Source organism: Mastigoproctus giganteus, chromosome 1 (assembly GCF_048544385.1).
Source record: "Mastigoproctus giganteus isolate SK-2022 chromosome 1, ASM4854438v1, whole genome shotgun sequence".
In the NCBI taxonomy this organism is placed as follows: Eukaryota; Metazoa; Arthropoda; class Arachnida; order Uropygi; family Thelyphonidae; genus Mastigoproctus; species Mastigoproctus giganteus.
This window is the reverse complement of record NC_143575.1, coordinates 233,867,148-233,881,784: the sequence shown is the minus strand read 5'-3', so window position 1 is coordinate 233,881,784 and position 14,637 is coordinate 233,867,148. Positions and strand designations below refer to the sequence as shown.

The 14,637-nt window shown below is 32.7% G+C and overlaps 1 protein-coding gene and 9 non-coding genes across 10 annotated transcripts in view; 9 read left to right on the top strand and 1 right to left on the bottom strand.

Moving 5' to 3' along the window:
• The window catches only part of LOC150091612 (photoreceptor-specific nuclear receptor-like), a 196,000-nt gene that overhangs the window by 141,058 nt on the left and 40,305 nt on the right, over positions 1 to 14,637 (bottom strand). The gene's annotated exons all lie outside the window — the stretch shown is intronic.
• On the top strand, positions 1,714 to 1,787 carry TRNAN-GUU (transfer RNA asparagine (anticodon GUU)). Its single transcript has one exon. It is a non-coding gene; the product is annotated as a tRNA-Asn (tRNA).
• On the top strand, positions 4,292 to 4,365 carry TRNAN-GUU (transfer RNA asparagine (anticodon GUU)). Its single transcript has one exon. It is a non-coding gene; the product is annotated as a tRNA-Asn (tRNA).
• On the top strand, positions 5,960 to 6,033 carry TRNAN-GUU (transfer RNA asparagine (anticodon GUU)). Its single transcript has one exon. It is a non-coding gene; the product is annotated as a tRNA-Asn (tRNA).
• TRNAN-GUU (transfer RNA asparagine (anticodon GUU)) lies at positions 7,703 to 7,776 on the top strand. Its single transcript has one exon. It is a non-coding gene; the product is annotated as a tRNA-Asn (tRNA).
• TRNAN-GUU (transfer RNA asparagine (anticodon GUU)) lies at positions 8,537 to 8,610 on the top strand. Its single transcript has one exon. It is a non-coding gene; the product is annotated as a tRNA-Asn (tRNA).
• TRNAN-GUU (transfer RNA asparagine (anticodon GUU)) lies at positions 9,370 to 9,443 on the top strand. Its single transcript has one exon. It is a non-coding gene; the product is annotated as a tRNA-Asn (tRNA).
• TRNAN-GUU (transfer RNA asparagine (anticodon GUU)) lies at positions 10,204 to 10,277 on the top strand. Its single transcript has one exon. It is a non-coding gene; the product is annotated as a tRNA-Asn (tRNA).
• TRNAN-GUU (transfer RNA asparagine (anticodon GUU)) lies at positions 12,330 to 12,403 on the top strand. Its single transcript has one exon. It is a non-coding gene; the product is annotated as a tRNA-Asn (tRNA).
• On the top strand, positions 14,454 to 14,527 carry TRNAN-GUU (transfer RNA asparagine (anticodon GUU)). The gene has a single exon. It is a non-coding gene; the product is annotated as a tRNA-Asn (tRNA).

Here is a 14,637-nt window from a genome sequence, read left to right as displayed (position 1 = left end):
GCTGTTAACTGAAAGGTTGGTGGTTCAAATCCACCCGGTGGCGGATTTCTTTTTAGTTACTTTTTTTTCGTGCATTAGGAGTTAAATGGAGGCAGTGCGTGGCTGCGTAAACCTTTAAATCAAGGAGAAAAATGACTGCATTAATTCCTTCGTACACCTTAATTAAATGGCTAGCCCAGTCTTTGTATTCTGAGGGCCCGGAAATAGTATACAGAAAATAAATTAAAAAAGATACTTATTTTCACAATATGAAATTAATACTGATTTCGAAACACCTAGAATTTCATCGAACTTAAATGGTCCTATTTCACTCTATGTTAATCTATTTTGGAATGTGTTGGTATCGTATTTTGAAATGTGTTTTATTGTTTCATCGAGATTTGTTGGATTAAAAAAATAAGAATATTTGGAATGTGTTGTGGTCGCCTCCGTGGCGCAATCGGTTAGCGCGTTCGGCTGTTTACTGAAAGGTTGGTGGTTCAAATCCACCCGGTGGCGGATTTCTTTTTAGTTACTTTTTTTTCGTGCATTAGGAGTTAAATGGAGGCAGTGCGTGGCTGCGTAAACCTTTAAATCAAGGAGAAAAATGACTGCGTTAATTCCTTCGTACACCTTAATTAAATGGCTAGCCCAGTCTTTGTATTCTGAGGGCCCGGAAATAGTATACAGAAAATAAATTAAAAAAGATACTTATTTTCACAATATGAAATTAATACTGATTTCGAAACACCTAGAATTTCATCGAACTTAAATGGTCCTATTTCACTCTATGTTAATCTATTTTGGAATGTGTTGGTATCGTATTTTGAAATGTGTTTTATAGTTTCATCGAGATTTGTTGGATTAAAAAAATAAGAATATTTGGAATGTGTTGTGGTCGCCTCCGTGGCGCAATCGGTTAGCGCGTTCGGCTGTTAACTGAAAGGTTGGTGGTTCAAATCCACCCGGTGGCAGATTTCTTTTTAGTTACTTTTTTTTCGTGCATTAGGAGTTAAATGGAGGCAGTGCGTGGCTGCGTAAACCTTTAAATCAAGGAGAAAAATGACTGCATTAATTCCTTCGTACACCTTAATTAAATGGCTAGCCCAGTCTTTGTATTCTGAGGGCCCGGAAATAGTATACAGAAAATAAATTAAAAAAGATACTTATTTTCACAATATGAAATTAATACTGATTTCGAAACACCTAGAATTTCATCGAACTTAAATGGTCCTATACTTCACTCTATTGATTTATTTATTATTATTTTTTTTATTAAATTTCTGTCATTCTATCTGATCTTAGTCCAAAATTATTTCCAAAAAAATTTTCAATCTTGAAGTTTAGATAGAATCGTTTAAAAAAAAGAATTTGAATGCTTCCTGAAGTTCAGCAAATCAAGACAAATATCTGTGCCTGTTAACCCTTAATAGTAAACAAACCGATCGAGATTTGTTAAATAACCTGGCTTTTAATTGGCTTTTTAATAACTTTTATATTTTTATATGAAAAGCATTTACTAAAAATTGTGAAACTAGAAAATAGAATATTTTTAAAGAACCGTAAGGTTCATCTGCATTTTTTTGTGTTTTTTTACTTCACTCTGCAAGATGGTAGGAAATTATGTTAATCTATTTTGGAATGTGTTTGTATCGTATTTTGAAATGTGTTTTATTGTTTGATCGAGATTTGTTGGAATAAAAAACGTAAAAATATTTGGAATGTGTTGTGGTGGCCTCCGTGGCGCAATCGGTTAGCGCGTTCGGCTGTTAACCGAAAGGTTGGTGGTTCAAATCCACCCGGTGGCGGATTGGTTTTTAGTTACTTTTTTTTCGTGCATTAGGAGTTAAATGGAGGCAGTGCGTGGCTGCGTAAACCTTTAAATCAAGGAGAAAAATGACTGCATTAATTCGTTCGTACACCTTAATTAAATGGCTAGCCCAGTCTTTGTATTCTGAGGGCCCGGAAATAGTATACAGAAAATAAATTAAAAAAGATACTTATTTTCACAATATGAAATTAATACTGATTTCGAAACACCTAGAATTTCATCGAACTTAAATGGTCCTATTTCACTCTATGTTAATCTATTTTGGAATGTGTTGGTATCGTATTTTGAAATGTGTTTTATTGTTTCATCGAGATTTGTTGGATTAAAAAAATAAAAATATTTGGAATGTGTTGTGGTCGCCTCCGTGGCGCAATCGGTTAGCGCGTTCGGCTGTTTACTGAAAGGTTGGTGGTTCAAATCCACCCGGTGGCGGATTTCTTTTTAGTTACTTTTTTTTCGTGCATTAGGAGTTAAATGGAGGCAGTGCGTGGCTGCGTAAACCTTTAAATCAAGGAGAAAAATGACTGCATTAATTCCTTCGTACACCTTAATTAAATGGCTAGCCCAGTCTTTGTATTCTGAGGGCCCGGAAATAGTATACAGAAAATAAATTAAAAAAGATACTTATTTTCACAATATGAAATTAATACTGATTTCGAAACACCTAGAATTTCATCGAACTTAAATGGTCCTATTTCACTCTATGTTAATCTATTTTGGAATGTGTTGGTATCGTATTTTGAAATGTGTTTTATTGTTTCATCGAGATTTGTTGGATTAAAAAAATAAGAATATTTGGAATGTGTTGTGGTCGCCTCCGTGGCGCAATCGGTTAGCGCGTTCGGCTGTTAACTGAAAGGTTGGTGGTTCAAATCCACCCGGTGGCAGATTTCTTTTTAGTTACTTTTTTTTCGTGCATTAGGAGTTAAATGGAGGCAGTGCGTGGCTGCGTAAACCTTTAAATCAAGGAGAAAAATGACTGCATTAATTCCTTCGTACACCTTAATTAAATGGCTAGCCCAGTCTTTGTATTCTGAGGGCCCGGAAATAGTATACAGAAAATAAATTAAAAAAGATACTTATTTTCACAATATGAAATTAATACTGATTTCGAAACACCTAGAATTTCATCGAACTTAAATGGTCCTATACTTCACTCTATTGATTTATTTATTATTATTTTTTTTATTAAATTTCTGTCATTCTATCTGATCTTAGTCCAAAATTATTTCCAAAAAAATTTTCAATCTTGAAGTTTAGATAGAATCGTTTAAAAAAAAGAATTTGAATGCTTCCTGAAGTTCAGCAAATCAAGACAAATATCTGTGCCTGTTAACCCTTAATAGTAAACAAACCGATCGAGATTTGTTAAATAAACTGGCTTTTAATTGGCTTTTTAATAACTTTTATATTTTTATATGAAAAGCATTTACTAAAAATTGTGAAACTAGAAAATAGAATATTTTTAAAGAACCGTAAGGTTCATCTGCATTTTTTTGTGTTTTTTTACTTCACTCTGCAAGATGGTAGGAAATTATGTTAATCTATTTTGGAATGTGTTTGTATCGTATTTTGAAATGTGTTTTATTGTTTGATCGAGATTTGTTGGAATAAAAAACGTAAAAATATTTGGAATGTGTTGTGGTGGCCTCCGTGGCGCAATCGGTTAGCGCGTTCGGCTGTTAACCGAAAGGTTGGTGGTTCAAATCCACCCGCTGGCGGATTGGTTTTTAGTTACTTTTTTTTCGTGCATTAGGAGTTAAATGGAGGCAGTGCGTGGCTGCGTAAACCTTTAAATCAAGGAGAAAAATGACTGCATTAATTCGTTCGTACACCTTAATTAAATGGCTAGCCCAGTCTTTGTATTCTGAGGGCCCGGAAATAGTATACAGAAAATAAATTAAAAAAGATACTTATTTTCACAATATGAAATTAATACTGATTTCGAAACACCTAGAATTTCATCGAACTTAAATGGTCCTATACTTCACTCTATTGATTTATTTATTATTATTTTTTTTATTAAATTTCTGTCATTCTATCTGATCTTGGTCCAAAATTATTTCCAAAAAAATTTTCAATCTTGAAGTTTAGATAGAATCCTTTGAAAAAAAGAATTTGAATGCTTCCTCAAGTTCAGCAAATCAAGACAAATATCTGTGCCTGTTAACCCTTAATAGTAAACAAACCGATCGAGATTTGTTAAATAAACTGGCTTTGAATTGGCTTTTTAATAACTTTTATATTTTTATATCAAAAGCATTTACTAAAAATTGTGAAACTAGAAAATAGAATATTTTTAAGGAACCGTAAGGTTCATCTGCATTTTTTTGTGTTTTTTTACTTCACTCTGCAAGATGGTAGGAAATTATGTTAATCTATTTTGGAATGTGTTTGTATCGTATTTTGAAATGTGTTTTATTGTTTGATCGAGATTTGTTGGAATAAAAAACGTAAAAATATTTGGAATGTGTTGTGGTGGCCTCCGTGGCGCAATCGGTTAGCGCGTTCGGCTGTTAACCGAAAGGTTGGTGGTTCAAATCCACCCGGTGGCGGATTGGTTTTTAGTTACTTTTTTTTCGTGCATTAGGAGTTAAATGGAGGCAGTGCGTGGCTGCGTAAACCTTTAAATCAAGGAGAAAAATGACTGCATTAATTCGTTCGTACACCTTAATTAAATGGCTAGCCCAGTCTTTGTATTCTGAGGGCCCGGAAATAGTATACAGAAAATAAATTAAAAAAGATACTTATTTTCACAATATGAAATTAATACTGATTTCGAAACACCTAGAATTTCATCGAACTTAAATGGTCCTATACTTCACTCTATTGATTTATTTATTATTATTTTTTTTATTAAATTTCTGTCATTCTATCTGATCTTGGTCCAAAATTATTTCCAAAAAAATTTTCAATCTTGAAGTTTAGATAGAATCCTTTGAAAAAAAGAATTTGAATGCTTCCTGAAGTTCAGCAAATCAAGACAAATATCTGTGCCTGTTAACCCTTAATAGTAAACAAACCGATCGAGATTTGTTAAATAAACTGGCTTTGAATTGGCTTTTTAATAACTTTTATATTTTTATATGAAAAGCATTTACTAAAAATTGTGAAACTAGAAAATAGAATATTTTTAAGGAACCGTAAGGTTCATCTGCATTTTTTTGTGTTTTTTTACTTCACTCTGCAAGATGGTAGGAAATTATGTTAATCTATTTTGGAATGTGTTTATATCGTATTTTGAAATGTGTTTTATTGTTTGATCGAGATTTGTTGGAATAAAAAACGTAAAAATATTTGGAATGTGTTGTGGTGGCCTCCGTGGCGCAATCGGTTAGCGCTTTTGGCTGTTAACCGAAAGGTTGGTGGTTCAAATCCACCCGGTGGCGGATTGGTTTTTAGTTACTGTTTTTTTCGTGCATTAGGAGTTAAATGGAGGCAGTGCGTGGCTGCGTAAACCTTTAAATCAAGGAGAAAAATGACTGCATTAATTCCTTCGTACACCTTAATTAAATGGTTAGCCCAGTCTTTGTATTCTGAGGGCCCGGAAATAGTATACAGAAAATAAATTAAAAAAGATACTTATTTTCACAATATGAAATTAATACTGATTTCGAAACACCTAGAATTTCATCGAACTTAAATGGTCCTATACTTCACTCTATTGATTTATTTATTATTATTTTTTTTATTAAATTTCTGTCATTCTATCTGATCTTGGTCCAAAATTATTTCCAAAAAAATTTTCAATCTTGAAGTTTAGATAGAATCCTTTGAAAAAAAGAATTTGAATGCTTCCTGAAGTTCAGCAAATCAAGACAAATATCTGTGCCTGTTAACCCTTAATAGTAAACAAACCGATCGAGATTTGTTAAATAAACTGGCTTTGAATTGGCTTTTTAATAACTTTTATATTTTTATATGAAAAGCATTTACTAAAAATTGTGAAACTAGAAAATAGGATATATTTAAGGAACCGTAAGGTTCCTTACGGTTTGTTTGTGTTTTTTTACTTCACTCTGCAAGATGGTAGGAAATTATGTTAATCTATTTTGGAATGTGTTGGTATCGTATTTTGAAATGTGTTTTATTGTTTCATCGAGATTTGTTGGATTAAAAAAATAAAAATATTTGGAATGTGTTGTGGTCGCCTCCGTGGCGCAATCGGTTAGCGCGTTCGGCTGTTAACCGAAAGGTTGGTGGTTCAAATCCACCCGGTGGCGGATTTCTTTTTAGTTACTTTTTTTTCGTGCATTAGGAGTTAAATGGAGGCAGTGCGTGGCTGCGTAAACCTTTAAATCAAGGAGAAAAATGACTGCATTAATTCCTTCGTACACCTTAATTAAATGGCTAGCCCAGTCTTTGTATTCTGAGGGCCCGGAAATAGTATACAGAAAATAAATTAAAAAAGATACTTATTTTCACAATATGAAATTAATACTGATTTCGAAACACCTAGAATTTCATCGAACTTAAATGGTCCTATTTCACTCTATGTTAATCTATTTTGGAATGTGTTGGTATCGTATTTTGAAATGTGTTTTATTGTTTCATCGAGATTTGTTGGATTAAAAAAATAAAAATATTTGGAATGTGTTGTGGTCGCCTCCGTGGCGCAATCGGTTAGCGCGTTCGGCTGTTAACTGAAAGGTTGGTGGTTCAAATCCACCCGGTGGCGGATTTCTTTTTAGTTACTTTTTTTTCGTGCATTAGGAGTTAAATGGAGGCAGTGCGTGGCTGCGTAAACCTTTAAATCAAGGAGAAAAATGACTGCATTAATTCCTTCGTACACCTTAATTAAATGGCTAGCCCAGTCTTTGTATTCTGAGGGCCCGGAAATAGTATACAGAAAATAAATTAAAAAAGATACTTATTTTCACAATATGAAATTAATACTGATTTCGAAACACCTAGAATTTCATCGAACTTAAATGGTCCTATTTCACTCTATGTTAATCTATTTTGGAATGTGTTGGTATCGTATTTTGAAATGTGTTTTATTGTTTCATCGAGATTTGTTGGATTAAAAAAATAAGAATATTTGGAATGTGTTGTGGTCGCCTCCGTGGCGCAATCGGTTAGCGCGTTCGGCTGTTAACTGAAAGGTTGGTGGTTCAAATCCACCCGGTGGCAGATTTCTTTTTAGTTACTTTTTTTTCGTGCATTAGGAGTTAAATGGAGGCAGTGCGTGGCTGCGTAAACCTTTAAATCAAGGAGAAAAATGACTGCATTAATTCCTTCGTACACCTTAATTAAATGGCTAGCCCAGTCTTTGTATTCTGAGGGCCCGGAAATAGTATACAGAAAATAAATTAAAAAAGATACTTATTTTCACAATATGAAATTAATACTGATTTCGAAACACCTAGAATTTCATCGAACTTAAATGGTCCTATACTTCACTCTATTGATTTATTTATTATTATTTTTTTTATTAAATTTCTGTCATTCTATCTGATCTTAGTCCAAAATTATTTCCAAAAAAATTTTCAATCTTGAAGTTTAGATAGAATCGTTTAAAAAAAAGAATTTGAATGCTTCCTGAAGTTCAGCAAATCAAGACAAATATCTGTGCCTGTTAACCCTTAATAGTAAACAAACCGATCGAGATTTGTTAAATAAACTGGCTTTTAATTGGCTTTTTAATAACTTTTATATTTTTATATGAAAAGCATTTACTAAAAATTGTGAAACTAGAAAATAGAATATTTTTAAAGAACCGTAAGGTTCATCTGCATTTTTTTGTGTTTTTTTACTTCACTCTGCAAGATGGTAGGAAATTATGTTAATCTATTTTGGAATGTGTTGGTATCGTATTTTGAAATGTGTTTTATTGTTTCATCGAGATTTGTTGGATTAAAAAAATAAAAATATTTGGAATGTGTTGTGGTCGCCTCCGTGGCGCAATCGGTTAGCGCGTTCGGCTGTTAACCGAAAGGTTGGTGGTTCAAATCCACCCGGTGGCGGATTTCTTTTTAGTTACTTTTTTTTCGTGCATTAGGAGTTAAATGGAGGCAGTGCGTGGCTGCGTAAACCTTTAAATCAAGGAGAAAAATGACTGCATTAATTCCTTCGTACACCTTAATTAAATGGCTAGCCCAGTCTTTGTATTCTGAGGGCCCGGAAATAGTATACAGAAAATAAATTAAAAAAAATACTTATTTTCACAATATGAAATTAATACTGATTTCGAAACACCTAGAATTTCATCGAACTTAAATGGTCCTATACTTCACTCTATTGATTTATTTATTATTATTTTTTTTATTAAATTTCTGTCATTCTATCTGATCTTAGTCCAAAATTATTTCCAAAAAAATTTTCAATCTTGAAGTTTAGATAGAATCCTTTGAAAAAAAGAATTTGAATGCTTCCTGAAGTTCAGCACATCAAGACAAATATCTGTGCCTGTTAACCCTTAATAGTAAACAAACCGATCGAGATTTGTTAAATAAACTGGCTTTGAATTGGCCTTTTAATAACTTTTATATTTTTAAATGAAAAGCATTTACTAAAAATTGTGAAACTAGAAAATAGAATATTTTTAAGGAACCGTAAGGTTCATCTGCATTTTTTTGTGTTTTTTTACTTCACTCTGCAAGATGGTAGGAAATTATGTTAATCTATTTTGGAATGTGTTTGTATCGTATTTTGAAATGTGTTTTATTGTTTGATCGAGATTTGTTGGAATAAAAAACGTAAAAATATTTGGAATGTGTTGTGGTGGCCTCCGTGGCGCAATCGGTTAGCGCGTTCGGCTGTTAACCGAAAGGTTGGTGGTTCAAATCCACCCGGTGGCGGATTGGTTTTTAGTTACTTTTTTTTCGTGCATTAGGAGTTAAATGGAGGCAGTGCGTGGCTGCGTAAACCTTTAAATCAAGGAGAAAAATGACTGCATTAATTCGTTCGTACACCTTAATTAAATGGCTAGCCCAGTCTTTGTATTCTGAGGGCCCGGAAATAGTATACAGAAAATAAATTAAAAAAGATACTTATTTTCACAATATGAAATTAATACTGATTTCGAAACACCTAGAATTTCATCGAACTTAAATGGTCCTATACTTCACTCTATTGATTTATTTATTATTATTTTTTTTATTAAATTTCTGTCATTCTATCTGATCTTGGTCCAAAATTATTTCCAAAAAAATTTTCAATCTTGAAGTTTAGATAGAATCCTTTGAAAAAAAGAATTTGAATGCTTCCTGAAGTTCAGCAAATCAAGACAAATATCTGTGCCTGTTAACCCTTAATAGTAAACAAACCGATCGAGATTTGTTAAATAAACTGGCTTTTAATTGGCTTTTTAATAACTTTTATATTTTTATATGAAAAGCATTTACTAAAAATTGTGAAACTAGAAAATAGAATATTTTTAAAGAACCGTAAGGTTCATCTGCATTTTTTTGTGTTTTTTTACTTCACTCTGCAAGATGGTAGGAAATTATGTTAATCTATTTTGGAATGTGTTTGTATCGTATTTTGAAATGTGTTTTATTGTTTGATCGAGATTTGTTGGATTAAAAAAATAAAAATATTTGGAATGTGTTGTGGTGGCCTCCGTGGCGCAATCGGTTAGCGCGTTCGGCTGTTAACCGAAAGGTTGGTGGTTCAAATCCACCCGGTGGCGGATTGGTTTTTAGTTACTTTTTTTTCGTGCATTAGGAGTTAAATGGAGGCAGTGCGTGGCTGCGTAAACCTTTAAATCAAGGAGAAAAATGACTGCATTAATTCGTTCGTACACCTTAATTAAATGGCTAGCCCAGTCTTTGTATTCTGAGGGCCCGGAAATAGTATACAGAAAATAAATTAAAAAAGATACTTATTTTCACAATATGAAATTAATACTGATTTCGAAACACCTAGAATTTCATCGAACTTAAATGGTCCTATACTTCACTCTATTGATTTATTTATTATTATTTTTTTTATTAAATTTCTGTCATTCTATCTGATCTTGGTCCAAAATTATTTCCAAAAAAATTTTCAATCTTGAAGTTTAGATAGAATCCTTTGAAAAAAAGAATTTGAATGCTTCCTGAAGTTCAGCAAATCAAGACAAATATCTGTGCCTGTTAACCCTTAATAGTAAACAAACCGATCGAGATTTGTTAAATAAACTGGCTTTTAATTGGCTTTTTAATAACTTTTATATTTTTATATGAAAAGCATTTACTAAAAATTGTGAAACTAGAAAATAGAATATTTTTAAAGAACCGTAAGGTTCATCTGCATTTTTTTGTGTTTTTTTACTTCACTCTGCAAGATGGTAGGAAATTATGTTAATCTATTTTGGAATGTGTTTGTATCGTATTTTGAAATGTGTTTTATTGTTTGATCGAGATTTGTTGGAATAAAAAACGTAAAAATATTTGGAATGTGTTGTGGTGGCCTCCGTGGCGCAATCGGTTAGCGCGTTCGGCTGTTAACCGAAAGGTTGGTGGTTCAAATCCACCCGGTGGCGGATTGGTTTTTAGTTACTTTTTTTTCGTGCATTAGGAGTTAAATGGAGGCAGTGCGTGGCTGCGTAAACCTTTAAATCAAGGAGAAAAATGACTGCATTAATTCGTTCGTACACCTTAATTAAATGGCTAGCCCAGTCTTTGTATTCTGAGGGCCCGGAAATAGTATACAGAAAATAAATTAAAAAAGATACTTATTTTCACAATATGAAATTAATACTGATTTCGAAACACCTAGAATTTCATCGAACTTAAATGGTCCTATACTTCACTCTATTGATTTATTTATTATTATTTTTTTTATTAAATTTCTGTCATTCTATCTGATCTTGGTCCAAAATTATTTCCAAAAAAATTTTCAATCTTGAAGTTTAGATAGAATCCTTTGAAAAAAAGAATTTGAATGCTTCCTCAAGTTCAGCAAATCAAGACAAATATCTGTGCCTGTTAACCCTTAATAGTAAACAAACCGATCGAGATTTGTTAAATAAACTGGCTTTGAATTGGCTTTTTAATAACTTTTATATTTTTGTATCAAAAGCATTTACTAAAAATTGTGAAACTAGAAAATAGAATATTTTTAAGGAACCGTAAGGTTCATCTGCATTTTTTTGTGTTTTTTTACTTCACTCTGCAAGATGGTAGGAAATTATGTTAATCTATTTTGGAATGTGTTTGTATCGTATTTTGAAATGTGTTTTATTGTTTGATCGAGATTTGTTGGAATAAAAAACGTAAAAATATTTGGAATGTGTTGTGGTGGCCTCCGTGGCGCAATCGGTTAGCGCGTTCGGCTGTTAACCGAAAGGTTGGTGGTTCAAATCCAACCGGTGGCGGATTTCTTTTTAGTTACTTTTTTTTCGTGCATTAGGAGTTAAATGGAGGCAGTGCGTGGCTGCGTAAACCTTTAAATCAAGGAGAAAAATGACTGCATTAATTCCTTCGTACACCTTAATTAAATGGCTAGCCCAGTCTTTGTATTCTGAGGGCCCGGAAATAGTATACAGAAAATAAATTAAAAAAGATACTTATTTTCACAATATGAAATTAATACTGATTTCGAAACACCTAGAATTTCATCGAACTTAAATGGTCCTATTTCACTCTATGTTAATCTATTTTGGAATGTGTTGGTATCGTATTTTGAAATGTGTTTTATTGTTTCATCGAGATTTGTTGGATTAAAAAAAAAAATATATTTGGAATGTGTTGTGGTCGCCTCCGTGGCGCAATCGGTTAGCGCGTTCGGCTGTTAACCGAAAGCTTGGTGGTTCAAATCCACCCGGTGGCGGATTTCTTTTTAGTTACTTTTTTTTTTTGTGCATTAGGAGTTAAATGGAGGCAGTGCGTGGCTGCGTAAACCTTTAAATCAAGGAGAAAAATGACTGCATTAATTCCTTCGTACACCTTCATTAAATGGCTAGCCCAGTCTTTGTATTCTGAGGGCCCGGAAATAGTATACAGAAAATAAATTAAAAAAGATACTTATTTTCACAATATGAAATTAATACTGATTTCGAAACACCTAGAATTTCATCGAACTTAAATGGTCCTATACTTCACTCTATTGATTTATTTATTATTATTTTTTTTTATTAAATTTCTGTCATTCTATCTGATCTTAGTCCAAAATTATTTCCAAAAAAATTTTCAATCTTGAAGTTTAGATAGAATCCTTTGAAAAAAAGAATTTGAATGCTTCCTGAAGTTCAGCACATCAAGACAAATATCTGTGCCTGTTAACCCTTAATAGTAAACAAACCGATCGAGATTTGTTAAATAAACTGGCTTTGAATTGGCCTTTTAATAACTTTTATATTTTTAAATGAAAAGCATTTACTAAAAATTGTGAAACTAGAAAATAGAATATTTTTAAGGAACCGTAAGGTTCATCTGCATTTTTTTGTGTTTTTTTACTTCACTCTGCAAGATGGTAGGAAATTATGTTAATCTATTTTGGAATGTGTTTGTATCGTATTTTGAAATGTGTTTTATTGTTTGATCGAGATTTGTTGGAATAAAAAACGTAAAAATATTTGGAATGTGTTGTGGTGGCCTCCGTGGCGCAATCGGTTAGCGCGTTCGGCTGTTAACCGAAAGGTTGGTGGTTCAAATCCACCCGGTGGCGGATTTCTTTTTAGTTACTTTTTTTTCGTGCATTAGGAGTTAAATGGAGGCAGTGCGTGGCTGCGTAAACCTTTAAATCAAGGAGAAAAATGACTGCATTAATTCCTTCGTACACCTTAATTAAATGGCTAGCCCAGTCTTTGTATTCTGAGGGCCCGGAAATAGTATACAGAAAATAAATTAAAAAAGATACTTATTTTCACAATATGAAATTAATACTGATTTCGAAACACCTAGAATTTCATCGAACTTAAATGGTCCTATTTCACTCTATGTTAATCTATTTTGGAATGTGTTGGTATCGTATTTTGAAATGTGTTTTATTGTTTCATCGAGATTTGTTGGATTAAAAAAATAAAAATATTTGGAATGTGTTGTGGTCGCCTCCGTGGCGCAATCGGTTAGCGCGTTCGGCTGTTAACTGAAAGGTTGGTGGTTCAAATCCACCCGGTGGCGAATTTCTTTTTAGTTACTTTTTTTTCGTGCATTAGGAGTTAAATGGAGGCAGTGCGTGGCTGCGTAAACCTTTAAATCAAGGAGAAAAATGACTGCATTAATTCCTTCGTACACCTTAATTAAATGGCTAGCCCAGTCTTTGTATTCTGAGGGCCCGGAAATAGTATACAGAAAATAAATTAAAAAAGATACTTATTTTCACAATATGAAATTAATACTGATTTCGAAACACCTAGAATTTCATCGAACTTAAATGGTCCTATACTTCACTCTATTGATTTATTTATTATTATTTTTTTTTATTAAATTTCTGTCATTCTATCTGATCTTAGTCCAAAATTATTTCCAAAAAAATTTTCAATCTTGAAGTTTAGATAGAATCCTTTGAAAAAAAGAATTTGAATGCTTCCTGAAGTTCAGCACATCAAGACAAATATCTGTGCCTGTTAACCCTTAATAGTAAACAAACCGATCGAGATTTGTTAAATAAACTGGCTTTGAATTGGCCTTTTAATAACTTTTATATTTTTAAATGAAAAGCATTTACTAAAAATTGTGAAACTAGAAAATAGAATATTTTTAAGGAACCGTAAGGTTCATCTGCATTTTTTTGTGTTTTTTTACTTCACTCTGCAAGATGGTAGGAAATTATGTTAATCTATTTTGGAATGTGTTTGTATCGTATTTTGAAATGTGTTTTATTGTTTGATCGAGATTTGTTGGAATAAAAAACGTAAAAATATTTGGAATGTGTTGTGGTGGCCTCCGTGGCGCAATCGGTTATCGCGTTCGGCTGTTAACCGAAAGGTTGGTGGTTCAAATCCACCCGGTGGCGGATTGGTTTTTAGTTACTTTTTTTTCGTGCATTAGGAGTTAAATGGAGGCAGTGCGTGGCTGCGTAAACCTTTAAATCAAGGAGAAAAATGACTGCATTAATTCGTTCGTACACCTTAATTAAATGGCTAGCCCAGTCTTTGTATTCTGAGGGCCCGGTAATAGTATACAGAAAATAAATTAAAAAAGATACTTATTTTCACAATATGAAATTAATACTGATTTCGAAACACCTAGAATTTCATCGAACTTAAATGGTCCTATACTTCACTCTATTGATTTATTTATTATTATTTTTTTTATTAAATTTCTGTCATTCTATCTGATCTTGGTCCAAAATTATTTCCAAAAAAATTTTCAATCTTGAAGTTTAGATAGAATCCTTTGAAAAAAAGAATTTGAATGCTTCCTCAAGTTCAGCAAATCAAGACAAATATCTGTGCCTGTTAACCCTTAATAGTAAACAAACCGATCGAGATTTGTTAAATAAACTGGCTTTGAATTGGCCTTTTAATAACTTTTATATTTTTAAATGAAAAGCATTTACTAAAAATTGTGAAACTAGAAAATAGAATATTTTTAAGGAACCGTAAGGTTCATCTGCATTTTTTTGTGTTTTTTTACTTCACTCTGCAAGATGGTAGGAAATTATGTTAATCTATTTTGGAATGTGTTTGTATCGTATTTTGAAATGTGTTTTATTGTTTGATCGAGATTTGTTGGAATAAAAAACGTAAAAATATTTGGAATGTGTTGTGGTGGCCTCCGTGGCGCAATCGGTTAGCGCGTTCGGCTGTTAACCGAAAGGTTGGTGGTTCAAATCCACCCGGTGGCGGATTGGTTTTTAGTTACTTTTTTTTCGTGCATTAGGAGTTAAATGGAGGCAGTGCGTGGCTGCGTAAACCTTTTAAATCAAGGAGAAAAATGACTGCATTAATTCCTTCG